This window comes from Falco peregrinus, chromosome 3 (genome assembly GCF_023634155.1).
Source record: "Falco peregrinus isolate bFalPer1 chromosome 3, bFalPer1.pri, whole genome shotgun sequence".
Classification (NCBI taxonomy): Eukaryota; Metazoa; Chordata; class Aves; order Falconiformes; family Falconidae; genus Falco; species Falco peregrinus.
Window position 1 is genome coordinate 35,185,705 of NC_073723.1, and position 10,926 is coordinate 35,196,630.

The 10,926-nt window shown below is 36.8% G+C and overlaps 1 long non-coding RNA gene across 2 annotated transcripts in view; it reads left to right on the plus strand.

Moving 5' to 3' along the window:
• The window catches only part of LOC114013016 (uncharacterized), a 94,942-nt gene that overhangs the window by 9,608 nt on the left and 74,408 nt on the right, over window positions 1-10,926 (plus strand). For both annotated transcript variants that reach the window (XR_003555842.2, XR_003555841.2), the window contains exon 3: window positions 10,823-10,924. This is a non-coding gene — a long non-coding RNA (uncharacterized LOC114013016). The remainder of the gene's footprint in view (window positions 1-10,822; window positions 10,925-10,926) is intronic.

The following is a 10,926-nucleotide window of genomic DNA, read 5'->3' on the forward strand; positions in this document are numbered from 1 at the left end:
TTTAAAGGGTTCTAAAGTTTCACTGTCATTTTTAATATACTGAAATAGCTGTAAATAAATAATTGTTAACAAGACTGATCTGCAAGCAATGGTGGTTTTTTTTATTGAAACCAACATAACTGACAAAGCTGGATAGACTCCAGTTGGAAGACTCAATCAAATGATCTTTGTGAAGGAGTTCGATTTTGTATATCATTAGTTAGTAGCGTTACATCTTTGTCCCATGATGATCACTTATTAAAATCTCTTCTGGTCTTTAGCACTGTTAGTATTTCAGTTATAAAAGGGCTGTTTTCTTGTACTGCTGGCCTGGAAGGTCTGTGTGAGTTTAATACATTACTTTTCCACATGGTTTAGTGCAAAATCTGCCATCTAAAATTCCAATTTTTTTTTCTCTTTTTCTCTTATAATTAAAAAAAAAATTGTTTGAAAATCACTGTTAGGAGACTGTAGAGCAAGTGTAAAGTGGACCAGGAAAAGTCACTGTATGGTGAGTTTTTCCATTGAGTCAGTCATACACATACCGAGGGAAAGAACTGACTTAGACCTTGCCATTAAACTGACTGGTTGTAATTCCTCTTATGTATGTAATCCACTTGATGGCATGAAATGTTAACAATTTTTTGAAGATTTCTATAAGGTCTTATCAAGATGCCCAGCAATATTGGGGTTTTGTTTATTTTGCTTTTAATAGAAAATTAGTTCATTCTGATTTTTTTTCTTCTGTGTTTTTGCCAGAGGATTAATTTTCTAACCAAATGTCGTTCTGTTATACTACTTGTGTAGTAGTAGATAGTGTAATTCCTGAGCACCTAGCTTTCAAAAGCCAGTGATGCTTTCAAAAGCCTGCAAGGCTCTCAAAAGCCAGAGAGGTTAGTTTAGTTTAAATCCATCAAGTTTTATACCTTCATTGTTTTGCATACATTTCTAAGTTCACTTTTACCCAGTGCTGTCTTTGACAGAGTAAGGGCATGGAATATGATAAATTTAATTTTTCATTGCTTTTGGATGGGAGTAAGACACTTACAGCTTGGAAGCAGTTCATTAATTAATTTCATGTGGCTTGCAGCCTGGAAGAAAGTGGGAACAAGATACTGTATTAATGTGGCAAAAAGCAACTCCAATTGTACTTGTTATTATTGATAATGATAACTCATGTCTTCGTATACGCTGTAAATATTTGAATATCTTATATAGAAAGGAGGTAAAAATTCTTTGCTATGGTTTTAAGAAGACAAAAAAGTTTCGGTTTTTGCTTCACAACTTAAAGTTCATCTTGATGAAAGTTTTTTTGACATAGAACAAGATTTTTTTAGCTTAGCAGTAACTTTACCATTGTCTGGTCTTCTTTCTGAGATAGGATCCCTTCACTGTTGAGTATTTTCTTATATTAAGAATATAAAACCATGCCTGATTTTGGAGGGCAGGAGTGCAGCAATAGCGTGCACCATGAATTTATACACATATACACGGCCATTTCAAACTGTCAAAATTCCCATTAAGTTGATGGGTCCCATTTGTAACAGGGAACTGATAGATTATTTTCTGAAATTTTGGTATTACTTATGTTAGGATTCATAAATTTCTGTGTTAGAGATAGAGAAGCTTTTGAGCCGAGTGTAAGCATCATTTTTCTTAGCCAAGAAGAAACTGCACCCAAACACATTTGGACAAAATGTGACTTGGTCTGCACTGCTGCTTATCTTGTAAAAATCATCCTATTGCAGCTAGTATTAAATTTGTATATGTTAGCAGATACCTCCTGAAAAACAGGTTTGGGTTTTTCTCCTCAGTTTCAGACACATTACTTGAGATAAATACAATACTATCTTCAAGCAAAATTTCTATGAAGTTGGACAGTTCGGAACTGATATCAGAGTACCATTAGATTATGTCACTTTACTTTTTCAGGTTAATGACAGGTTTTGCTATTGGTCTGTATATTTCTGAATTTGTGATTTCACGGAGACAGACTGTCTGTTTTTCTTTCAGCGGAATTAGATCACTGTCCCCATTCTGGATGCTGTGTGACTTTGCCAGAATAAGTCAGTTATTTGCTCTTTCTTTGACTTCAAATACTGTCTGAGTAATAATCTGACTTTGTTTCCCAGAATCCTTGAATAGGTGATAGAACTCTTTGGAGACACTTAAATTTCCAGAAGGTTTTATTTATTTTTCTTTCTGCTTATATTGTGTACTTCATAAGTGCACAATCTGAAATGTTTTGAGAGGGTTTTTAATAATCATCATTCTCATTAATGTGCCTGGTGCTGTGCCCAAAACTAATCTTAATTGGTGCACTTCAGAAGATGTGTACTAATTGGAAAGAGTCCAGAGCAAACCAACAGATTTTATCAGACATCTAGAAAATGTGATCTACAAGAAAGACTGAGTTTGTTTAGGTTGTTTAGCACAACAAAAGAGAAAACAGAGAGTCTTTTCAGGGTAGTTATTCTTTGATGATAATTTAACCTACTCTTAGGGGGGTGAACTATGCGTTATTGATAAGATTATTTGGGAAATAAATCTTTTTAAAAGAATTTTCTAGTGGAAATGCTGGGTTAGGACTTGAGAACTGTGTGTTCAGTTCTTGTCTCTTTTGCCAAAGTGGCCTTGGGAAATCACTCTGTTCTTTGATCCACCAGCACTAACATGTTAATATTTTTCCACTCTGTGTTGTTTATAGGGCTTAAACCAATTAGGACTTTGGCACTGAAAACAGAACTCTGGCGTGCTTGGAGCTTTTGATTCTAAAACTGCTCCAAGCAAGCCTCGTTCAGCCTCTGACTCTTCAAAATGTCTAAATTCACCTGTCATTTGAGTTCAAAATTTTTCAGTCAGTTTGCTGGATTTCTGTCTGTCGTTTGCCCAGCTTTGTCCCAGACTAAACAAGTTGTGACTAAGTCTTGCTTAAACTCACTTAGGAGCAGGAACTGGTGCAACTCCAAGTTATTTCCTGTCATGCAGAGTCACTCTGTACATCTGCAAGAAGTCTAGAGACCTAAAATCCATTGGTTTCAGGGCCTACTTTCATCTGGTTTCCAGCGTGTCAGACTTGCAAGTTCATACTTTAAAATTATCCTGGTTAGGACATTTTGTTGACCTGGGCTGTTCAGCAGGTAGCCTAAACTATTTTGGCTCTTTCACTGTTGGCTGTAGATAAAGAAGTGGTTCTGGAAGCACGAGACCAACCCCAAGATCTCCCTGCTGAGGGATTTAATTGATAAGTTAATGTAGTTTTTGGCATCTATACCTTGGAGCAGCCTCCTGTTCCTGCATTGGATAGCCCAGTTATGCTCCTGAGAAGTATAGTTGTGCTCTGTGCTTAGCATTCAGTGTTGATCAGCAGTATTTTGTCTCTGCTCAGTGTGCAGGATCCATTTTGAGTTGCTTAAGCTGTCCAGACAGTGCATGTTAACATCAGGGCACCCTGTGAAGTGGCCATGTACCTGGCAGTCTTCCAGTTTTTAGTTCTTAGATTGTGTACCCTGACGTGGGTGAAGGGACTCATTATCTTGATTAAGACCTATAGGCATTGTAATATGAATTAAAACATACCTACATACCTACCCATCTCACCTATTTTGTAAGTAAAATCAAAGAGTAGAACATATTTGAAAGCTTCTACATTTTAATTGCTATTACTTCATTAGAATACAAGTGAGTATTGTTTGGTAAATATGTTTTGTCTGCAGCATTTCAGAGGCTCGTTACTCATATGTACCTATATTATCACTTTTATTCCCTAAGAGCATGCCTAACTAGAGGAAAAAATGTTGCAGTAGTTTAAACCTGTTAGGCAGAGACCTGGGTCAACGTTGTCCTCTATCATTGCCTTCAGATGGTACATTCCCCATATTAATCAATCTCAACATTTAAACAAAAGCAGCAGCTGGCTAAAACTGTACCTAACCATGATTAATGTGATGATGATTATGGTTGTACACACATGGATACTGTACCTCCTTGGTTGTTGTCGCTACTTTAAACTCCAGTTCCCACCCTTCCCAGTGTGTGTAGCCATAGTTATGACTAACTGCAGCGTTAGGGGTTTTGCTTAAAAATACTCTGGGATACGAAACCATATGTGTGTATTTCACACCCAAAAATAAGGGTCTCTGTATTGTTCTGAGCTGCCATTTACAAAATTTAATTGTGTTAGGTTTTACGAAATGGCAATTCACTGCCTGTCCTGCTGCCGAGACACGATAGAAACATAGTTTGCCCAGTGATCTGTACCGTTTAACTCTCCTGTAGGGGCAAATCCTGTCCGATACCATTCACTGTGTGATATTTAAGAACAACATGGCACTTCCCATAGCATTGATTTTCTTTCGGAGTTGCAAGTCCTGGCTGTCAGTAAAGGGGCTTCTGAGATTAATCTTATATGCAGTTCCTTAAGAAGACAGCAAACTTCTTTTTTCATTCTTGAGATCATTAGAGCAGCATAAGGACTACTTAGTATAATTCCTGTCAATAATGGCCATTGGTGAACCACCCTTCCCACCTTCAGTTGGCTTTGTGTTTGAATTTGCACTGGTTTCATAACCCTGGAGTTTAAATATCGCACTCATAAGCATGCATATGTCATCCATGAAGTTGTTCCAGTGGATATAGATAACAGCAGCTTGCATCCTAGGTAATAATTATAAGAAAGAACTTTCTGGTTTCTTGATCTCCTGTTTTCTATCCTGTTTTCCTGCTGAAATCCAGTTCAGGGTTGTAGTGTTCACAGTACTCTGAGTTCTTGAGTGAATGTTGGCAATCTGGTTTAGTAACTTTTTTTTTTAAATTATTATTTATTTATTTTTATTTAGTTCCAAGAAATGTGGAGCTGCCCACTTCAAGGATAAGACTGGACAGTTAGATGGAATGTTTATTCAAGGTCCAGCCCACACCTCTTGAAGACTTGTGCAATGAAACATTTGATTTGCTGAGAGACACTTAGACAAAATAGCATTTAGTGCACATGTGATTAGAATGAGTAGGTCTGATTTGAAACAGCGGCATTTTGATCAGTGAGTTAATACTTTTGGCAAGGGTTTGTTTTAATGCAAAACTTGGCTTGTGCTTTGGTAAGGATAAAGTCCTGAGAGATTAAGATAAACTACAAACCATGATTCAATAGTAAGGGCTGATGTAAAACCATAGGAGGAAAAAGCTACACTGATATGATTGCATTAGACTGACAGCAATTGTTTCACAGTGGAGGTTGTGAAGTGTTACTGCTATTTTAAGGGAAAAACATTAAAGCTCACACCTTTAAATGACAGGCTCTGCATTGGAATGGTAGCAAAAAGGCTTTGATATGTAAGTCATGGCATGATTTTATACAGTCACTTTTACTAGCATGCTTTAATAGCAGCGGCTTTCACTGGTTTTAGTGGCTTTCACTGGTTTCTGCATTCTTATATTAAGCAAAATAAGAGGGATTCCTGTGGCTGGCTCCCAATATACTGAATTGAATAGGTCTGTTTAATTAGTCAGATGGTCAAACCTCTGAACCCAAACTGAAATCCACCTACTCAGAAGTGGTCTAATTGTAGATCATGAAGACCACAGAGGGAAGTAGTGATAACAGTGTTGGCAGAATTTCTCAGTTATTGTCTCCTGCCAACGATGAGTGGTAAAGAAATGTGCTCAAAGAAATTGATAGAATCAGCCATCAACACTAATGCGCTAAGGGTTCTAAAAAAATGTTATCTTTTCCAGTCAGCTGCTCAGTGCTCTGTGACCTGTGCTGGGCACAGTGACCATGCTGTGCAACTACCTAACACAATAGTTCTCAGCCTGGCTGCTGCAGGACACTGTACAGCAGTCTGCCCCACTGGGCAGCTCCAGGGACAGCTTTAGGGTTTCCTCATAAACCTTGTGTATACAGCTGACAAACACAGCAACACAGTCACCCTGGAGGTTTTAACCCTGCTCCCACTGAATTCAGTAGAAGCACTGTATTTTCTTTCCATAACACTAGATGAGTGGGCTATTACCTGCAGTAGCTTTTACTATATGCATTTATATGTGTTTGCTAAACCATTTGTTAATTTTTTGTGCCGTAAACCGTTTTTATAACATATTGTTTAGAGTAATTTGGAATTTGTTTGTGGTTTTCATACATCTATGAAAGTCATAATATTTGCTATAAATAAACTTCATCTGTTTTATTTTGGCTCTTTTGGCTTCTGCACATTTGTAACAGTGTTAGTACTCCCTCTTCATGTAACAGATGATAGATAAAACACTTGGGTTTTGTAACAGTTATGATGGTTCAATTCTATCTTTTGCTAATATATTTAAATTTCATTAAGCCATTTCTGTCAAGGCTCTGGTTGAGTGAGGAGACTTCTCTAAAGAATAATTTCAGCTTTTTGAATTTTTAAAATTTCCTCACTAAAGGCAGAGAATATGCGGCCTCCTTGTCTTTGATTCTTGGTTTCTCCAGATAAGGGGCAGCTTTTGTCCCCAGACTCTGCCACACTCAAGCATGTTTCAGTTTTTAGGTTAACAGAGGTTGTAAACAACACTAGTACAGGGCTAGGCTGAACTTGGCTTAAGTATTGTCATAGGTATAAAGAATTTTTATGAGCTTAAATTGGGCTGGTAATTATTTGAGGGCTCTCATTTGCCTCTTGTGCTGTATGGTATGAATAAAATGATCTAAATTAATTTAGTTGAAAATGGAAAAAAAGTTTCCTTTGCTTTATTTGACTTTAATGGATTTTATTACAAATCTTTCAAATGTTTTAATTGTTCTTTTCCTAAAATGTTGTGAAGCAACATTTTTTCATTTGTTCTAAATTGATTTACCTAGTGTTGGCTTTCTCAATTTCTAGCCGGTGTTTGACTCAGTAGAAAATATTGTAGTTGATCATAGAATCATAGATTGGTTTGGGTTGGAAGGGACCTTAAAGATCATCTAGTTCCAACCCCCTGCCATGGGCAGGGACACCTTCTACTAGACCAGGTTGCTCAAAGCCCCATCCAGCCTGGCCTTGAGCACTTCCAGGGATGGGGCACCCACAGCTTCTCTGGGAAACCTATTCCAGGGGCTCACCACCCTCATAGTGAAGAATTCCTTCCTAATACCTAATCTAAATCTACCCCCTTTCAGTTTAAAGCCATTCCCCCTTCTCCTATCCCTACACACCCTTGTAAAGAGTCCCTCTCCATCTTGTAGGCCCCCTTTAGCTACTGGGAGGCCACTGTAAGGTCTCCCTGGAACCTTCTCTTCTCCAGGCCGAACAACCCCAACCCTCTCAGCCTGGCTTTATAGGAGAGGGGCTCTAGCCCTCTGATCATCTTTGTGACCCTTCTCTGGACTTGTTCCAACAGGTCCATGTCCTTCTTATGTTGGGGGCTTCAGAGCTGAACACAGTACTCCAGGTGGGGTCTCACAGGAGCAGAATACAGGGGGAAAATCATGTGCATGTGTGTATGCACATGCATAAAACAAGACAGAAGTTTAAGAGAACAATACAGAACAAAAAGAAAAACAATTACTTTATTTTCAATATAATACTAACAAGATAACAAATTTTAGTTTTTGTAGGTTGGAAAACAAGACAATATGGCCATTATCTTATCAAGGACCTTGCAACTTGTACCTGCTCCTATTCAAACTCCCTCTGAGTTGCTGTTACATGTTACAAGTAACAAGTTAGGACTCGTAATGCGCTTCCACAGAGAGTATTTTTGCTGTAATGCTTAAAAGCATTGCCGTATTCCCTGTAACCCTGTGCCTGCACAACAGAACTCAGTGTTTCACCAACTGTCCTGAAGCTGACAGAGCTTTTAAGACATGTAGCAACTTGGGCTGAGGGTGAAAAGGGGCATGCATCACAAAGCTGTAAGGTTCTTTGTGCAGAATGACCATTTTCTTCTATTTCAACAATGTAACAATTAGTTTCAAATTGTATTTTTTTTTTATAATAAATAACCTATACTGTTTTGTATGGTATTTTCTTCTTAAATTTCACTGCTACATGTTGGTATTAAGATAGGAAAAGAATCTAGCAAGCTTTTTAAAATGCTGGTGACAACAGATTCCACCAGTTAGTAGGCTTGTGATTTATATTTATTGTTGTTAACTGTTGCATGCTTTCAAAGCAATTAGTGTTTCTTCTTTTTACTCCTGGAGAAGCTCAAACCTAATACAAAATACAGTGTTCATTTTTCTGGCTTGCACATTAAAATAGGATTGTCAGTGACTGTGTTCCACATCTGGAATGTTTGCACTAACACTGCCAGCTGAGTTATGTGGGTTGGATTTTTTAAAAAATTGAAAGTCTCAGTAAATATGGATTCCAAATAGTCAAATGTTTCTCACTGTGTGTCATCAATATGAAAATTTTTACCTAGGTTCTTTGACAGGTTTGTCTTGCTATTTTTTGAATCCCATTTCTTATTTTCTCTGTCATTTGGGAGATATCCCAATATATTGAGTCATTTGAGATGAGTTTTTGTGTCATGTAAATTGTTTTAACTGCCTGGTAGATATTATTGCCATTTATCACTTCTTTTTTCTGTGATTTATATTACACCGTTTCTCCACACTTTGGTAAAGCAATCCAGTTGTTCAGCTCATCATTGGACTTTGTCTTACCTCTTGTTTAAACCATTATAATAGTCTTCATGCTAACAGCTTTATCATTCTCATGCAAATCCGAATTATGGCCAGCTATCACCCTATTCACATACTTTGAACCTGCTGTTTTGGTCTGAAGTAGAGTTGCTAAAGAGTTAAATATGCTCTGCAACTTAGGCATACTTCCTGAAAACAGAAAGCATCATATTGTCATGTATGAAAGAAAGCTGTTACATAATATTAGCTTTAATATCCATAAAGGTGCAGAATAGAACAAGTATTGTATTGGATTATTTTCCATGTTACCTGAAAGTCATGCTGGAATTGATAGAACCAGAATAAGATTCTGCTATTGTCAACTGACTATGAGTCCAGAGCTAGTCTTAGAACCACACTCTGATATGATTCATCCTATAAATCTTCAATTCCTAACTGACATAAATTGTCATTTGTGCAGGAAGAAGGGACTGGGCCTAGGAAGTGCTTCAAGCACTGCAGCATGGTCTATCCACAGTTCAGTGCTGCTCAGCTGTTTGTGAGCAGATGGCAAGCATGTCAAGCCTGTGTTATAGCAAATGATGGGAAAGAAAGATTGACAGCTCTCAGAGCTCACCAGAAGCTCATTCCTGGTCCTGCTCTTCATCTCTTATTGAAGACACAGGCCAAGGGGCATAGTCAGCATAATCATTCTAAACAAATCTGTCTGGATAGGCTTAGCCATTAAAAAGTGTGAACACAAGTTCCTCTTTTTTGAAAGGTATAAGAACAAGAAAGGCTCATTGCCTCATGTTCCCCTTTTCTACATGTTGACATTATCATTAAGAAGTTAATGGTGCTTATAGTAGGGATTCTGTGGCTGAGAATTCCACTATAAAATCTTACTAGAGATAATATGTGACCATTTTTATTTTTATTTATTTATATATTTGTGTGTGTGTGTGTGTATATATATACACACACCAGCATGAAGCCTGATTTACTAATGAAAGAGTAACATAAATTATACTATTTATAGAAAAAGCTACGTGTCTGACGACTTATAATTTTAAAGTCCTGATTCCTTTCTTAGTCTGTTGCTTCTCTTGCTTATTCTTAAATTGAATATAATCAACATCTAGTACATCATGTCCTTACTTAGCAAATATCTAGAAAGTTGTTTTGAAAAAAGCATCAATCAACACTGATGCTGTCCGTTTCATAGTCAAAAGACCATTTCTGCTGACAACACAATCATGTAAGCTGCAGTTCCTGCTCATTTCTTTCTGAGCCAACAGTATCCACAGACTAGCAATAGCAGCTGCATATCTTCCCTGGCACAGAATGATTTAGGGTGGAGAGCAGATTCTTTCCCCTTCAAATCACTTCAAAAAATTCTTGGCAGAAAGCCAGCTGATTTGTTTTGTTCAAATAGGGAGTTTTGATTTATCAGTACAGAAAAAGTATTCGTGCACTGTGCTGAGTTGTGTGAATTCAGTTTCTGAGTTCCAGACCAGTTGACTTTGTTATTCTTCTGCTCACAATTACTTTTTAATGCAATTACTAAAAAACATAGAAAAAATGCAAATTTGAGACAATGTAGCCCTATTACTTTCTTCATTGCAGTTTGTGAAATAGTTTGTGATATAGTTTTCAATACAGATGTGAACTGGAAAGCATTGGTCACAGATAAGACTAGGAAATACAAATTAAGAACTTCAAGTTAATAAAAGTAGTGCAAGGAAGCAACTAGACATACCAAACCGAAATTGCAATCCATAAATCTTACAGTTCAGTTTCTTTTCTATTTCTCTTCTGAATTACTAGATCTACTAAACAAAAAAGCCTCAATATAGAAATAAAATTTGTATTATTTTCTTATACATTTATTTCTTTTTAGTTAATTCTTCTAAAATCTTACTGAATTATTTCTAATGGAACTTCTATTAATGTATTTTTTTAAAGTAATAATGTAAGATTCTCTGTGATTCACAATAAAGCAAAATATTAAAAATCTTCTCAATTGTCTATTAAATCAGTATGGGATGTTCTAAGATATAACCCTTTGGTTACATTTACAGTTTAAGAAGTGTGGTTTTAGCTATAAAAATCGTAAAGTTTTCTGCTTTTTATGTATGAATATATGTGCACATGTATATATTATAGAGAGATATCTCAGTTCTTGAAACCATGATGTCTGAATGTTTTTCATAATTCTGAGGTGTTGACATCAGTTATGTTATTTTTCTGTCTACTCGGCAGGAAATGGATTTTATTTCTGTATCATATTACTGGAGGCATAGTCAGCTGATTGAGATTTGCTGTTGTGCAGCTTGAAACTACGAAGTCATGCAGAAAATCAAGGT